The following is a 16,959-nucleotide window of genomic DNA, read 5'->3' as shown; positions in this document are numbered from 1 at the left end:
TGGTGAAGACCACATATTAACAACAGGACTGCTCAATCCACCATCTATTGGGGAAGATGTGTTGTATCGTTGTCTATTTGTCATACGATTGCTAATGAGGTGCATGTTGTTTTGTGCATAAGGTGTTTGAAACATATGTTGGCGCATAGCTACTGGCACTCTTGTGCTATGATGTGTAAGTTCCCCTGTTTGAGCCTGGGACAGTATTTCATTAATTTTGTATTGTGCCAAGTGCTTTACAGCGGGGGGAAGTTCAGACAACGACTGCGTGATATAATGACCAAATGCTTCATCCGGGTTATTACATTGCTTGTGAGACATTTCTCTGCTTCTTTTTCTTGAGATGTTTTTTTGCCAAAAGTCATGAGATTGTATTCTTCATCTGCTTGCCTTTTTCTGTTTGGCTTTATACGTGTTGGCTGTTTAGTACTAGAAATGGGACAGTCAACCTCATTCTCAAGACTGTTGTTTGGTGTTGCTGGATCATTAAAACTGTCGTCATCATCATCATTGTTTTGATCATCAACTTCATCAGCAATTGTTATGCATGATGGTGAATTGGAATCGTCCTAGAAGCATTCAATAAATGAACATTCATTAGTTTAACATAAACAAATTTATGATGTAATTGCTTTTATTTTCTTCAATTACAGACTCTATCTTGTGCAGAAGAATGGAAGGCTGTTGCAGACTAATTGGAAAAAAAATGGAACTATCTTGGCTGCATTGGAGCTCTAAATGGGAAACACGTAGCCATACGACAACCAAATAGTAGTGGATCAGAATTTTTCAACTACAAGCATTTTTTCAGTGTTTTGCTTTTAGATCTAGTAGATGCAAACTACAAGTTTGTCTATGCTAATGTTGGAGCAGCAGGAGATGCTGGCGTGTATAACGAGTCTAGCTTGCGAAAAGCTGTTGTTGAAAATACTCTTGGTCTACCACTACCAATTGAAATTCCATGAGTTTCATCAAAAATACATTACCACATTGTGGGTGATGATGCTTTCCCATTGAGCAAAACAATGATGAAGCCATTCATTCACAGGAATTTAAATAAAGAGAAAAGAATATTTAACTACCGATTGTCTCGTGCCAGACGGGTAGTAGAAAATGCTTTTCGGATTCTGCCAAATGGCGTGTGTTCCTAACTACAATAAGATTGTGTCCTGACAAGGTTACTGTTACATGATAATCCATGATCATGTAAATTATACTTATTATTGTTATATACTTAAATATATTATTAGTTAACTGGTTAGTGCTCTTTGTAAAATGCCTTGTAGTCATGTTGGTGCTTAGTAGAAGTCCACATCAAAAGAAAGCACATGTAAAAGAAAACGAACTATTTACGAAGATAACCAAAGAATCCAGATATATATCCAATCCATCAACGAAAGAGTCACTGAAAGCAGTTGTCTTAGATAAGTTTGAACATTTAAACATTTATATTATAACGTTTATATCAAAAATATTAGTATATTAAATAAATATCTTAAAAATTGACAACAACTTCTCCACAAGGTTTTCCTCCTTTTGTTACGAGCAATTGAACCAAAAGCGGCCATTTTATTATTAGTCGGTACGGTCGTAACATTACCTATCTAATTCTAGCTGCTTGTTGCTTGCATAACTATATGATAGAAAAGAATAAATCAGGTTATACAGCACCAGCAGATGTAGAGGATGACAACCATCTTGTCACACCTGGCTCATGGAGAAGAGATGCATGCATGACAAATTTGAATCCATTCAACACAGACAGAAATCCTTCTCATAGTGCCAAAATGCAACGTGAAATTCCGACGACATATTTTAACACTTGCGGAGCTGTATCATGGCACGATAGCATTATCTAGCAGTAGCACTTACTCTTAATTATATATATATATATATATATATATGTTTGAAAATTTGTAATCCAGGCATTTAATACATTAAAGATAAAAGTTTCTCCGGATTTTAAGTGATTTTTTACTGAGCTTTCGACTCTATGAAGGCTCGAAGTAACGAGATATTTTGGCACTATGAGAAGGATTTCTGTCTGTGTTGAATGGATTCAAATTTGTCATGCATGCATCATGTTTGTTTGTGAAAAATTCTATATAATTTAACGTGTACACCAGGGGGAGGTCGGGAATATTTTTTCTGCAAAGCGATCATTTTAGGGGAAATAGGTCCTTTTGCCGCCATTTTTTGGCGTCCTCGTCCCAATACAGTTAGCCGCTCCAGTTATTATAGAACTCAATGTACAAATATGAATTGCTTGATCCAGTCTTCTTTTGAGATCAGTGGCTCCAGGTCTTTTCTGATCCAGTGAATTGTAATAACCAGAGCCGTAATAACTATTCGTAAGAGTTGAGACATCGATTGTTTCCGTTTAACTTACGTTGATTGGGCAATATTGATCACCTGATCAATTTCCGCCATTTTGATTCCTAGTTTTGAAACTTCAGCTAGTGCTTATATAGCAATTACTGCTAGTAATACAGTATTTTGAGATAATATTGCGTTTTTTAATGGATAAGTGTGTAATAACTGATTGTTGACGGCTACTAAATGTCATTACATACCGCCAGAATCGAGGATTACGAATAAAATGAAATGCTTTTACGTCGAACTTTAATTGGGTTAGGTGATTGCTGTGCTGAACTGCTTTTGATATAAGGTTCAATTAACTGACTCATGTAGAGAATCATTTTTGGGCCAAATAACATTGCATAGTTCGTGCTAATGCAGTTTCAATAGTTTTCTTACTCCAAAGCTTGTTTTTTAATCGAAGATGATTTCTCATTATGTTCTGAAATGGGTTGATTTACAAACCTCTCAATTCTCAGTCACTTCCTCACTAAAACAAACAACTACACCAAATCACAAAAACTACACCAAATCACAAATCACAACTACACCAAATCACAAATCACAAATGATTTTCCATGCTGTATGTTGTATTTTTAGTTCATCATTCAAAAATGATGTAATTATAATTAGGATATTCACTGAAACAGCTGAGTACAATATATTTTTGGTAATGAATTGTACAAATATACCCTAGTTCTGTAGCTCACAGTAGAACATTACTTCTCTTTTAGACTTGTCAATGATATTTTAACTGAAGGTTTTGGTTTATAAGATCACAGAGGCATATCTCCATAATTTCAGCTATTTGGGCTCTTTAATGTATATAAAAACTGTTGCTGCCTTTCTGATATATATTAAAATATTGCTGGCTTTCTGATGTGTATTAAAGTGCTGCTAGCTTTTTGATATATAACTTTCACTGGCAATGCAAGGCATAGAATTTGAACAAACGGGGCTGAGCCCCCTCCAGCACACCCCTGGTATGATCAATAAAACCATACAGAAGTTGTGTCATTTATTTATATAAATTTAAGTCTTTTCTAAATTAAAGATTGGATCAAACTCATATGCTGTATAAAAGACTACAAACAGGACTATTTACAGCAAACAGACTGTTCTTCAACAACAGAAATGTTTCATGTTATAGAAATAATATATTCATTTTAAAGAAATTATTCACCAAAATTTTCGCAGAATCCTTAACAAACTTCATTAGAAATAAACTTTAATACTTTATAAAGTGTTAAAGGCGAAATAACTTCGTATAAACGAATAAAACGTTTAAATCAATATTCAACTCTCTCGTTTGTCCAAGAAGAACAGTTAAAGAATCAACCGATGCAATTCATCTTTTGTTTTGTTATAAAGGGGTAGTCAAACCAGATCAATGTTTCCAACCTAATCATTTTGTTCCTCTAGTTTTTTTCCTAGCAAAACTAAAAAGACAATTTCTGGTCCAACATGCCCAGTGCCTTCAAAAAAAGCAAAAGCAGAAAAAAGTCTGGGAATATCAGTAAGTTTTTTTCAAAAATGGAAAAACCAGAAATCATTACAAGTGAGATTTCTTGTACTAGGGTTTCTGAACAAACCATTGAAGATTTACAGGTAAAGCCTAACTTTAGTCACAATTTTGATGTAGCTACCTACTACGAAAGGTTTGAAAATGTCTGATAATTGTTTGCTTATTGAAAGTGTTTTTAAACCAGATGAAAATTACACTTTTCCTCCTTTGAGTGAGAACAATAAAAGGTCTTTTAAATATGAATGGCTCAAAGATTTTGCCTGGCTGTGTTATTCACCAAAAGAAGATGGTGCTTACTGCTTATCGTGTGTTCTTTTTGGACATCAATTTCCCAGTAAATGTTCGCGAATAAGCAAGCTATTTCGTTCACCTTTTCGTCATTGGAATGATGCTGTAGGTGCATTTAGGCGACATGCTGGAAATTATAAGGGGGAAAAAATTTGCTTTGCCCATTATATATTTCAGGGAACAAGGTTATGATGGTGCAGGGGCTGTTTCTGGGCATATTAATGGTTTAGCGGCACAATTATTTAGAACTAATCCTAAAGCTCTTTACACTTACTGTTACAGTCATCGACTAAATTTGTCTGTCTGTGACACGCTTTCTAACGTTGAAATTAATAGCATGTTATCTGTTTTCTCTCAAGCTGCCAATTTTATCAACATATCACAGACACGCAACATACCCTTTGCTGAGCACGTTAAAAAGTCAGATGTTCAGACCAAGAATGCAAAACTGGTAAGTCTTTGTAAAACCAGATGGGTTGACCGAGTTGACAGTCTTGACACGTTTCAACAGTTGTTTATCTCTTTAAGCGACACTCTTCAGGACATGATAAACAATGTAAGCGGCGAAGTGAAGCCTTCCCTTGCTGCTGATGCTTCCCAATTACTTTCATTAGTTATTCAATTTCATTTTATTGTTGCGCTAGTTATTACAAGAAATATTCTTGATGCTACTCTTCCAGTCACGCAATTATTGCAGGGAAAATCTATTGATGTTATGGATGGTTTTTATTTGATAACCACTTTGAAGAATGATGTAGCCAACATGAGGAAAAGCATTAATTTTTATCATAACACTTGGTATGAAGAGGGTTTAAAACTTGCTGAAGAGGTCAACGTTCAAGAAACAAAAAAAGCGAATTGCTGGAAGACAAACTATGTGATCTAACCCCCCCTGTCAATCATTCAAAGAACATTATAAACTAACTATCACTATTCCTTTATTAGACCATCTTCAAACATCTTTGAGCACTAGGTTTAACTTGGATAGTGTTAATGTGTACCGAGGGTTATCTATCGTTCCCGTCCAAATGATGACTCTGTCGTACAAAGGAATTGATTGGAAAGGACAGTTTAAATGTGTTGCAAAATTCTATCATGACGACTTGCCCAACCCCCTTGGTTTAGATGTTGAATTAAGGCAATGGCGTTTATACTGGGAAACGCACAATGGGCCTTTGCCAGAAAACATCGTCAAAAAAAACTGAGGCATGTAACATTTCCAGGATTTGAAAATATTAAAGTTATTCTTCGCATTTTAGGTTCACTACGAATCACCTCATGTGAATGTGAGAGATTAATTTCAGCACTGAGGAATCTAAAAACCTACCAAAGGAGCACTATGGTAGAGGAACGCTTAAATGGCCTGACTTTAATGCGAATTCATCCAGAAATTATTCCTGACATAGAAAGAGTGATCAATAAGTTTGCTGAAGGTAATACACGTTTGAAATTTGCTTAATGTGTTATGGCTACGTTATTGTAGAAATATTACTGACTTTGCAACTGGCTGCTGTAATGCGCCGTTGCTTCTAAAACAAAGACTGTCCATGTCCGGAATTACATTATTGCTTTGCACTATGTGTTTCCTAGGCATGCTAAAGAGCCCTTACATTGGGCAAAACGGTCTTAGCGTGTTTGTCCTCAATATTTTGTAAGAAAAAATGAAAAACTGCGATTTCATTCACTTTGAAAATTTGTTGTAAAGCTATTCCAAAACGCTTGAAATCGCATTTCGGGGACCCTAGGCTTCAAAATTTTGCCTAAAACGTCTCCGGCGTTCGCCGGTTTAGGACTGACGTTTGAAAAATCCTAGATCCGCCCCTGTCTATAGGAATAAAGCCAAAAAAGCGATGTCAAATAACAAAAAAGAATCAGAAAAAGTAGTGAAGAGAAGGGACCTACGTCCAAGCTCTCGTTTTGCATTTCATAAATACTTGAAACTGCTTGATTTTCCTAATATGTTTAGCAAAGCACCTTCTTGCCAGGAAAAAACCTCTCTTCTAGAATCTATTACAAGCAATGGCTTGGATTACATCCTTCCATTACGCCAAACTAGAGTTCGGAATGACGAACCACCTTGTATGAACTCACAACTATCATTACTAATTAGGAAACGTCAAAAAGCTTTTAACCAAGGAAATACTACTCAATTTAGATTCCTGAAAAATAAAGTAAGCTTGTCGAAATGCCTGTCGAGCTGAAAATTTGCCGTGCTAAATATTATTAGCAACGCCTTCTCCATTTTTTTTGGAGAAGGCGTTGCTCCAAACAAATGTCTCGTCATTCGGCATTCTTTCATGTCTGCAGAAAGGTCTTTATTTGGCCACCACAAGAATCGCAATGCGTCCCGATCCTTGGGTTCCACTAGAACCTGATGGAACATTGCTTCTACATCAGCAACTACTGCAACCAATTCCTCTCTGAAGCGAATTAACACGCCTGTTAGTAGATTTGTCTGATCCGGCCTTTTAGAAGTTGCTGATTCAACGACTTTTCCTCATATCTGGCTGCAAAATCATAGACGACTCTTATTTTTCGGGATTTAGAGGATGAGTAACTGGGTGATGTGGTAGGTACTATGTTGGTCTGTCGTTTACCTCTCTTGATTTCGTCCAATGTTGCACCAGCATGAATGCCTTCGTGTAACCATCCCTGATTGGTTATTAAAGTGTTTGTTAACCCGATACGAGTCTTAAACACTGATCTGATAGTAGACTGGATATAGCTTCTGTAGGAAGCAAAAGTGAAGCCTAATTATATATGCAAAATGCACTTCCGGGTACCACAAGAAATACAAATTACTATAGAAATGTATGCGGGTAACGTTTACATACAAGGATTTTCGAATATTTAAGGCATTTCGTGACCTTTTACTAATGTCAAGCATCTGTCATGGATAAAACAAGTTATGTTAATCAATTTGACATCAAAATGATACCAATATCTGCAAGATATCGGCGCTCGTGTTCAATTGAAAATTGCGCGTGCAAGAATGGAATTTGCCCCACCGTTGCAAAGGTAAGATAATTCACAGCTCATTTTCCAAGTTCAGAGGCAGTTATGATCTAGAATGAGTTTCGATGCTTAAAAATTCGTTTAATACCTTTCTTTTATCATTCTATATTATCTAGATATTGTTTTATGTAACTTTTGCCGTGACTTCATTTTTAGCTGGGTACTGTTGTTGTAGGAACAAGACAAATTTACTAAGCCATAAACAAACCCATTTTTGGCATCGTCAGTCTTTCCAACGACGCCCTTATCACCAATACTTCCATCAACAAATTCCTTTGCAGAATCGTCAGTTGAATTCTTGGCATCTTCAGCATCGTTATTCCCATCAACAGAAATTACCAATGGAATTCAGCCTGACGAAAGAATTCAGAGAGGAACAGCAAAAGTCTTGGAGAGAATACCTGTGCTATGTAAAAAAGGCGACAGCCAAGAACACCAACACGATCAATTTATAGTGAAAGACATTTTTAAAGAAAAAGAAGATAGTACATTAGAGTGTTGTTTGTCTATCACACAATTGCTTGAGTTCGTTCGAACAATACCTACACTAGTAAGATCGTCTCTTAATCCAAGCGATCATTATAACTTACGTTCCCGTTGGAGACCGTCTGGTCATAACAAAAGCAATTGTATTATTATTCCAAGAGTATCCTTTAAACGTTGTGGATCACCAAATGTATTTGTACCATCCATAATGTTGTCTAATATCATGTCGCTGGCCCCAAAAATCGATGAACTACATGCGTACATTGCCAGTTCAAGTGTGGATATTCTATGCATCGTGGAAACTTGGTTGCAAAGTCATATTGATGATAACATTGTTTCGCTACCCGGATATAATTTAATTAGACGCGATAGACGTGAACGCATTCATGGTGGTGTTTGCGTCTATATTAGACATACAATTAACTTTAGCATCCTGTAAGACCTTTTAACAAATGAGTTCGAAGCATTATGGTTAGATCTAAGACTGACCCGCTTACCAAGAGGTGTGTCCAATATTATTTTATGTAATTTGTACCACCCACCGGGGGCGAATGATGAGGCTATGATCAATTATCTTTTTGAATCACTACAAACAGTTGAAACAAAATTTCCAAATTGTGGGATAATTATCTCGGGCGATTTTAACAAATTGAACGTTCGTCTGCTAAAGAATAGTTTTCAATTGCGTCAGATCGTAAATTTCCCTACTCGTGGCAAGAATAAGCTGGATTTGATTTTAACAAATTTGAAAGAATTTTACGATTCTCCAATTAAACGTCCTCCCTTTGGACTATCCGATCATGTTACCGTAGAAGTGCAACCATTAAAAAGATCTAAAAACTCTGGGACAAAAGTAGTGGTAATGTCAAGGGATTTGCGACCATCCAAACGTTCGGCCTTTGGTAAATATTTAGAAGAGGTTAATGTCGAACAGTGGGTAGGAGGAAATAGTGACGACAAAATGAAAAATAGTGATGACAAAATGAAAATGTTAGAGCTCATCATTAACTTTGGTCTTGATTTCCTACTCCCCACAAAAAAGAAGGTGCTGATCAATAATGAGCCTCCTTAGATGACCAAATCGCTAAAACAACTGATCCGCCGAAGGGAAAAAGCTTTTGCACAAAAAGACCTTGACTCCTTCAAGAAATTAAGAAACCAAGTAAACCGAGAAAGAAAATCTTGTCGGAAACGTTTTTACCAAAACAAAGTAGAGCATTTAAAATCGTGCTCATCTGCAAGTTGGTGGAAGGAAATCAAAAAGTTAAGTGGTATTTCACCGTCGGTTTCTTCACAGGAAGATATGATGTCAACCTTGCAAAATATTGATAATGCACTAACACCCTCTGATCACTTTCCTGAGCAACTTGCAAACATGATCAACGAATCCTTTCTAACACCCATGAAAGATTTTAACCCACTGCCCCAACATTTATGCTTTGATAATGAGAATGATGATTTCCCGAGGTTATTACCTGTCACTGAGTTTACTGCTTTCAAGATGTTGTCAGCTCTTAACGCAAGGAAAGCAACTGGCCCAGACGGTATTCCCGCCTGGGTTTTAAAAGAGAATGCTGATTTATTGGCCGCTCCCGTGGCAGATATTATAAACAGCTCCTTTAAAGAGGCCCGGTTACCAGAATCATGGAAAAAAGCAAATATTACACCGATTCCAAAGCAGAAACCTGTACGAGATATTAATAAACACTTAAGGCCTATATCACTTACAGCGATTGTATCAAAAGTAGCCGAGGAGTTTGTTGTGGAAAATTATGTTAAGCCAGCTGTACTTAAGAAGATAGACTCTAATCAGTATGGGGCAATTCCAAATTCAAGCACAACTATAGCTTTACTTAGTATGTTACAGTCGTGGAATAAAGCAACTGATGGTAACGGGGCGGCCGTTCGTGTGCTGTTATTGGATTTCAAGAAAGCTTTTGATCTGATTGATCATAACTTATTGGTTGAAAAACTACGTTCATTTGATATACCGAAATGGGTTCTACACTGGATTACGGATTTCCTCTCCTTCAGGAAACAAAGAGTAAAGCTGAAATTCGATTGCTTTTCAGAGTGGGAACTCGTACCTGCAGGCGTTCCGCAGGGCACAAAATTGGGGCCTTGGCTATTTTTGATAATGATTAACGATCTCAAGTTACCAAATAATGAAATGTGGAAATTCGTGGACGATACCACTGTTAGTGAAGTAATTGAGAAAGATCAAACAAGTAACTTACAAAACCAAATGGACACATTAGCGAACAGCATCTCGCGTGATAAGTTCCAGTTAAATGAAACCAAATGTAAAGAGATGCGAATTTGTTTTGGATCTAATACCAATGACCTTCAACCAATTACCATCAATAACATTACACTGGATATTGTCCAACACGCGAAAGTTTTGGGATTGGTTATAGCCAGTAACCTTAAGTGGAACATCCACGTAAATGAAATAATTAAGAAATGCCGTAAACGCCTCTATTATCTTATTCAACTAAAACGAGCAAATATCGAAGTCAAGGAATTGCTCCAATTTTACAAAACGTGTATAAGACCTGTCTTGGAGTATGCTTGCCCAGTGTTCCACAATAGTCTGACATTGTATCTGTCAGATAACCTAGAGTCAGTCCAAAAGCGAGCATTAAAAATAATCCTGCCTCATCAAGAATATGAAAACGCTCTGCAGTTTACTAATTTACAACGCCTTAGCGAAAGGAGGAATGATATAACAACAGCGTTGTTTCAGAAGATAGTAGCAGATTCCTCACATAAGCTTCATGACCTTTTGCCTCCTCGTTTAGAACGTTCAACTATGGAACTTAGGACTCAATCTTCATTCAATACTAACTTTAATACCAAACGTTTTAGAAATAGTTTTATAACTTTTAACTCATTGAAGATGTAATTTAGTTAATTTATTTATTTATGTATTATATGTAATCTTAAACGTATTTCAGCAATATGGCTGCCAGTTTTTAAGAAATAAATCATCTATCTATCTATCTATCTATCTATCTATCTAAGCTTTCTTCCTCTCTTTATTCTTATTTTCATTTCTGTTTTTATTTCATAGAAATAATACAATCACCACACCTTGCTGTTGCATTTGCATATAGCCATGAGTAAGTATGGCTGTTATTGACAAAAGTATCCAACATTTTTATCAATTGCAGTCTATACCGTAGCATCAGGAATTGTATTCCCATGTGGTAAACTACCATCTGAAGTTAAAAGCACCTTTCTGTTTTACTGCATACTTGAATAATAATAGCTGTTGGTTTGAATCAAAGTACTCATGTCTTTTAAAGACAGGAAAGCAGATTAACTTTAGTAATTTTTTCAACCAACAGCTTCTTAACAAGTAGGGCAGGTGGTTTTCTTTGGCAGCATGGCCTATAAAATTATCCATGTATGGTATTGCAATCACTTTAAATTCAGAAACAATGGAAAAGCTGTGTGCACTACTATAATCTTGATAATCATCACAGTATATATTTTGTCTACAAACAGAAGTAATTTGTTTCAAACCAACAGCTATTGTTATATCAACATGAAACAAGGCAGGATGGTGTTTTCAGCTTCTGATGGTAGTTTATTACACGGTAATACAATTTCTGTTGCTGAATCTTTGTATACAATGCAATTGATGCACATGTTATGTCAATAACAACTATACTCACTCATTGATGAAGGCCATGTCCAAATGTATTAGCAAGGCGTGGTGATTAAATTATATCTGTAAAATAATAAATAATAAAGAGAGGAAGAAAGCTTAGTAAATTTGTCTTTTTCCTACTACAAGAGTACCCTGCTAATATGAAGTCACGGCAAAAGTAACATAAAACAATGTTTGGATGATAAAGAATGATAAAAGAAAGGTACTAAACGAATTTTTTAAGCATCGAAATTCATTCTAGATCATAGCTGCCTCTGAACTTGGAAAATGAGCTGTGAATTATCTTGCCTTTGCAACGATGGGGCAAATTCGATTCTAGCACGCGCAATTTTCAATTGAATACAAGCGCCGATATTTTGCAGATATTGGTATCATTTTGATGTCAAATTAACATAACTTGTTTTATCTATGACAGATGTTTGAGATTAGTAAAAGGTTACGAAATGCCTTAAATATTCGAAAATCCTTGTATGTAAACGTTACCCGCCATACATTTCTCTAGTAATTTGTATTTCTTGTGGTACCCGGAAGTGCACTTTGCATATATAATTAGGCTTCACTTTTGCTACCTATAGAAGCTATATCCAGTCTAGTATCAGATCGGTGGTCTTAAACAGAACGTTAATTGTTTCGTTTACGGTCTTTCCTATATTTGATTCCGATATTGGAGCATTTGGTTCATTGTCGAACACTGCAAAGCCTACGTGTCTAAAGCCACTCTCAGATCTTGTTTTCTGTTCGAAAATCCGCTCATCTTGCAACACTATGGGCCAAGATTTTACTGACATAATCGAACTCCCAAAATAGAAATGACTTCGCAAACTGCCCTAGAAACTGTCAATCATTCCATATAATAATCTCAAAGGTTTTGTTGCAATATCCCGTCCCTAACAAGCAAGTATAATCAGATAGCCGTTTCCTTCGATCAATTAAATACGTCGTCCTTGACGAGCGAACATAAATGAAATACACTGTCACTGACGCGCGAATATAGATGAGATTCACCGTCCCTGATGCGCAAATTTATTGTTTAGAAATTAACAATCGTGGTGTTTAGGTCCTTAACTGTGACTGTCAAGTCGTCATACAACTTGGAAATAAACAATTTAATGAAATATACCAAATTACAATTTACTACTTTCAAATCACGTTAAGACCGTTTGGTCCCACGTACCAGAGCCCTCTATTAGTAAGAGTTGGGACATCTATTGTTATCCGTTTAGCTTACGTTGATTGGGCAATATTGATCACCTGATCAATTTCCGCCATTTTGGTTACTAGTTTTGAAATTTGAGCTAATGTTTATATAGCAATTGCTGCTAGTAATACAGTATTTTGAGATAATATTGCGTTTTCTTATGGATAACTTTGTAATAACGGATTGTTGACGGCTATTAAATGTCATGAAAGAAATGAAAGAAATGAAAGAAATGCCTTTACGTCGAACTTACGAAATTTGATTGCGTATGGTGATTGTTGTGCTGAACTGCTTTTGATATAAGGTTCAATTAACTGACTCAAGTAGAGAAACATTTTTGGGCCAAATAACATTGCAAAGTTCGTGCTGATGCAGTTTCAATAGTTTTCTTACTCCAAAGCTTGTTTTTTAATCGAAGATGATTTCTCATTATTTTTTGAAATTGGTCAATCTACAAACCTCTCAATTCTAAGCCACTTAAACAAACAACTATACCAAATCACAGAAAATCTTATGATTTTCCATGTTGTATTTTGTATTTTTAGTTAATCATTTAAAAATGAAGTAATTATAATTAGGATATTCACTGAAACCGCTGAGTATAATATATTTTTGGTAATGAATTGTACAAATGTATCCTAATTCTGTAGCTCAAAGTAGAACATTACTTCTCTTCTAGATTTGTTGATGATATTTTAATTGCAGGTTTTGGTTTATAAGATTACAGAGCCATATCTCCATAATTTCAGCTATTTGGGCTTTTTAATGTATATTACAACTGTTGCTACCTTTCTCTATATTAAAATATTGCTGGCTTTCTGATATATATTTAGGTGCTGCTAGCTTTTTTATATATATATTTCACTGGCAATACAAGGCATAGAATTTGAACAAACGGGGCTGAGCCCCCTCCAGCACACCCCTGGTATGATCAATAAAACCATACAGAAGTTGTGTCATTTATTTATATAAATTTAACTCTTTGCTAAGTTAAAGATTGGATCAGACTCATATGCTGTATAAAAGACTACGAACAGTAGCATTTATAGCAAACAGACTGTTCTTCAACAACAGAAATGTTTCATGTTATAGAAATAATATATTCATTTTAAAGAAATGCTTCACCAAAATTTTCAGCAGAATCTTTAACAAACTTTATTAGAAATAAACTTTAAAGTGCTTATATTACGAATTTTAGACCCCCTTTTTTATGAGCTTAGTTGAAAATTTGGATTATTTGAAGAACTATGACATGTCGCTGGACTTAAACAGATAAATATAAGTTCCTTAATTTTGCCTCCAAAGTCGGGTACTATTTGCGAATTTTTTAGGACGCCATTATGATACTTGTGACGTAGATAGATGAACACGTCTGTTTCCGTCAATATAATAATATATTATAGGAGGTGATTTTGTTGTCGTTTTTCTTGTCTTAAAAACAAATAATGACAGTATTTTCAATAAAATATTAAAAAACAAGTTTTCCGGAAAGTATAGCCTAAAATCAGTGCTCAGATAATTCGAATCCGATGTCTGAATGCGTATCTGATTCGAGCTCGGAATCCGTGGGTTATGTCAAGCATTTAAACGACTTCGCATATGACGATGAACCGCTCGCAGGAGATGGTGATGAAGTGCATACTCCAGATGATCCCGATGGAATTCTCCCTGCGACATTAGAACAACGAAGTGATGGCGTAATTCCACTCGGTGAATGGTAAGTTGTTGTTTTCTCCTGTTTGTAATTTACATAAAGTTACTTTATAAACGACAATGCTCCCACGTTTCAGGTGTAATTGTCAATGCTGTCATACCGATTTGTTAGAAGGCGCATTAGAGTACAGATGCTGTAAGGAATTAAGACCAGTTTTGCAGAAAATGACATTCGATGGCAGCATTGAGAAAATATCACGCATAACACAGCATGCCAAATTTGGGCCTTTAGTTAATGAGGCTGTCCTTGAAAACGTCGGGCCACTATTGAGAGATAGGAATGGACGTGCTTATCGCCGCCAAGCATCACAATCATACTTCAACATGCTCAGCTCCATCACTAGTAGATGGTACTTCCTCATCGAGAGAACATATTTCCTTCCGCGATGGCTTATGGAGAGTATGTCGAATAATCTACAAAACTTATATCGAATTTACATATGACAAAAGAAAAATTAACATAAACAAGCGTAAACTTACTTGTCTTCGCTTTCGATCGGTTATTTCGTCCTGTAATGGTTCAGGAATCCCAGCCACGTCAATGGTTGGGATAGCATCTTTCTTCAACCTTCTTTTGAGCTTGACTTGCACGCTCAAATTAAGGTCAAAACAAGAATTTTCAAAATGCGCAGAACACAGACACGAGGTAGAGGAAGCCTCAAAACCCGGTGTATGTTTACGCACAAAAATTACCCATTTTCTATGTCTTTGCGGCTCTGTTTCGTTTTTAGGAAACAAATGCATCGACATTTCTTCGGTTTTTGAATCATTGGCGCTACTAATTTGATTAGGTCCGCCAGCAACACAGCGTTTTCCTCCGCGTTTCTTATTAAGATTACTAGTAGAATGCGCATGTTGATATATGTGTTCAACTTTCTACGTCACAAGTCATTAGCATACCGATCAAAAAGTTCGCAAAAAAATGCTGAAAATCGTGACTTTGAACGTCCGTAAAATCACTTTCACCAATCCAATTTCAATTATAATTGCAGATTTAAAATCACTGAAACAAGGTCTTTCAATTTAGCTAATAAAAAAGGGGGGCTAAAATTCGTAATATAAAGTGTTAAAGGCGAAATAACTTCATATAACGGAATAAAACGTCCAAATGCATCTTGGTCAAATCATTGCATATTTCAATAACTAAAAAGTAAAAAAGTCTGTCATTTTCTGCTGAGCAAGAAAATTTTGTGATCTTTCAGAATAAAAAATGTCATGCTTGGATTAAATTGGAGGGCATAAACAACTCACTACCATTAAATTGTTACAAATCTTGAACACAAATCTTTCCGGACCAAAACTGCATGATTAATATGATTCGAAGTTTCGAACAAAGTCTTGTCCAACTATTTGATAACACTGATGCCAGGATAACATTGCCGCTTGCCACCAAGCTTAAAGTTCTTGAAAACTTGTTACAGAGTGGGAACATAAGCCGAGAAAACATGTTCACGTACGAAAAATACTTCTTGCAATGGGTCACGATCAATTTGAAGCACGAACTAGTAAACCGCAAACGAAGCTCAAACCAATGAAATTAAATCAGGTCTGCCGCAAATCATTAAAAAAACGCAAAGAGCTTGCTATTATTCTTAATATATTTGATACTACCATGGAATAAGCTTAAATTGCCTTCTTCTTTTGCATATAAACCCAATTTCCAATAGTATTATTATTGTTTCACTTTGCAAGTAGGAACCAAAATGGCGGCTCCGCGCTCGCACCAGACCGTTTGTCCCAACTCTTACTAATAGAGGGCTCTGCCACGTACAACATTCAACAACAACAAGCGTCATTTTCTGCTCCCCATTCCGTCCAAAGCGGCAAATCATACGGTAGCCACACCCTATTCTATTCTTATTGTTTAAATTTGCGTTCGTTTATTCAGTAATTTATGCAACGGCTTGAAGTAGGACTACCTTTTTTGTTCGACACCCTGTACATCTTTCGCGCAATGGTCTTCGAATCTATTTTGCAAAACAAGTAAAACATACAACAACTGCTGAATGCTTCGTGCTTTTTCGACCGTGCTGAATGCTAATAACTAATTTGCATTGTCTTACTTTACTTTCTAGGAAAGAGTTTTGAACGAAATCTTTGCAACTTCTACAATCAATGCTAGCAAGATACACTACAGTAGAGAAAGTCTCGTTTCTCAAAATATGTACCTTGCCAGCACCATTACGTTATCGGTTATACTTACCCTCGTATTCGTGTTCTTTGGAACTGGTATTTACTTCTATTGCGCAGACGCAATGGCCAACATCCGGCCGAACAAGCTACCACGGTAACAGAATTAACGACTATTTATCTGGGGGTCGACAAAATGGTTGTAATCTGATTAAAATATTAGTGATAAACCAATCAATGATCTGCACATTTACAGTTTTGTTCTAAGACGAAGGTTGCGCATGCTCAATATCAATATGTCTTTTTTGTCAAAACGTTCAATTATAATTACATTTTTTCCATATACAATTATCGTGAAAAACAATTTGCCTTCTTAACATGATGAACGGATACTCTTTTAATATACTGTCGCTTTCCGATAGTCAGATTGATTGAGAATTGCTATCCCACTAGCACAAAGATTAATACCTGAGTATAATAACAATTCATGCTCGTGTTAAGGTATTATATACTCCAGTCTAGTGTCAGTCTAGTGTCTTCATTAAATTGATGAATTTTTAACAGGTTCCG

The sequence above is a fragment of the Xenia sp. Carnegie-2017 genome, unplaced genomic scaffold (assembly GCF_021976095.1).
Source record: "Xenia sp. Carnegie-2017 unplaced genomic scaffold, XeniaSp_v1 HiC_scaffold_14, whole genome shotgun sequence".
Taxonomy (NCBI): Eukaryota; Metazoa; Cnidaria; class Anthozoa; order Malacalcyonacea; family Xeniidae; genus Xenia; species Xenia sp. Carnegie-2017.
Note: the sequence above shows the minus strand (reverse complement) of the source record.